General features: G+C 40.6%; 1 protein-coding gene across 4 annotated transcripts in view; it reads right to left on the reverse strand.

The window, feature by feature from the left end:
* The window catches only part of LOC106879915 (E3 ubiquitin-protein ligase XIAP), a 39,245-nt gene that overhangs the window by 15,775 nt on the left and 21,974 nt on the right, over positions 1 to 1,496 (reverse strand). The gene's annotated exons all lie outside the window — the stretch shown is intronic.

The raw sequence follows: 1,496 nt of genomic DNA on the forward strand, positions 1-1,496 counted from the left end.
ACGTCTTACGGTTCATCAACCCGCATTGTTGAATTACTTTCTTCTGACATACCTTCCCTTGGTGGATAAGGATCCAGTTAGCTCAAGACATCATCAGGAGGAACCACGTCCGGTTTCGGCCCCTACTCCTCTACCGTTTTGACGTGGCAGGGCCCCTCCTTTCGGAGGTGTCTTCAGCTCTGGTGTTGGGTGCATGTCTTCTTTCACTGTTTGTGACTGTTCTAATTCAACTGTGGAATGTCCCTCGCTATGGTTATTTTCCAGGAGGTTCTGGCCACACGTCTTACGGTTCATCAACCCGCATTGTTGAATTACTTTCTTCTGACATACCTTCCCTTGGTGGATAAGGATCCAGTTAGCTCAAGACATCATCAGGAGGAACCACGTCCGGTTTCGGCCTAGATTTCTTATATATTTTTTACATATTTTTTATATATTTATAGAGATAATGCTTTGTCTATTTTTCACACATGCTTTTTCTGTATTCTCCCCTTGACCCTGAGTTTTTTTTTTCCTGTGCGTCTATAGATGCATAGATGGAACCTTATGTGCACGTTTGTGGATGTGTGCGGGTACATGTGTATATAGATGTATGTGCGTGCATGCGAGAATATGCGCATATAGACGCGTTTTGCCCTTATACCTTTTTCACACATTTTTCTGTATTTTGCTTTTAGCCGTTTTTTTTTTTCTTGAGCATGTGTGTATGGACCTTTTTGTGCGCGCGTATGTATGGGTGTGTGCATGTTGCGCACGTGTTTGTGTGTGGGTGTGTATGCAGGTATACCCGTGTATGCGGCTATATATGTGCATGTATATATATATATATATATATATATATATATATATATACACATGCGTGTGTATATATATATGTATATGTGTGTGTGTGTGTGTATATATATATTTAGCGAATGTGTGGGTGAGCATGTGTGTGTTTCAAGGGAGGGTGGATGAGTATATATATATATAGGCACATGTATGGGTTGGTGCGCTTACGTGAATACTATGAACTTTTTAACTTCCTTACCTTTACTCCCTCTCCTCATTTAGCGGTCATTCTAATGGCTCTTTTGTCTTAATAACGGTCAACCACACGGTAATTTCCCTTTATTTAATGGTCATTTTCATAGGAATTTTCAATGGCCAGATATAACTGAAGAGATGGCGGCGTGGGTTTCTGGCCCGGCATCCGAAACTCAGAGTTTTATCATGGCTACCGAATAAGTGTCACATATTTTTACAGATAAATTCCTCTATTTACATATCGAGGTCTCTTTCTTTCTTTTGTTGTCTTTTCTATCAGTATATATATATATATATATATACACACATTTGTACATGACGGGCTTCTTTTAATCTCCATCTTCCAAATCCACTCAAAAGGCTTTGGTCGGCCTGAGGTTACAGCAGAAAACACTTGCCCAAGGTGCCTGGAACTATGTGGTTGGGAAGCAAGCTTCTTACCACACAGCCACACCTGTGTGGACAAGTAT

This window comes from Octopus bimaculoides, chromosome 2 (assembly GCF_001194135.2).
Source record: "Octopus bimaculoides isolate UCB-OBI-ISO-001 chromosome 2, ASM119413v2, whole genome shotgun sequence".
NCBI lineage: Eukaryota > Metazoa > Mollusca > Cephalopoda > Octopoda > Octopodidae > Octopus > Octopus bimaculoides.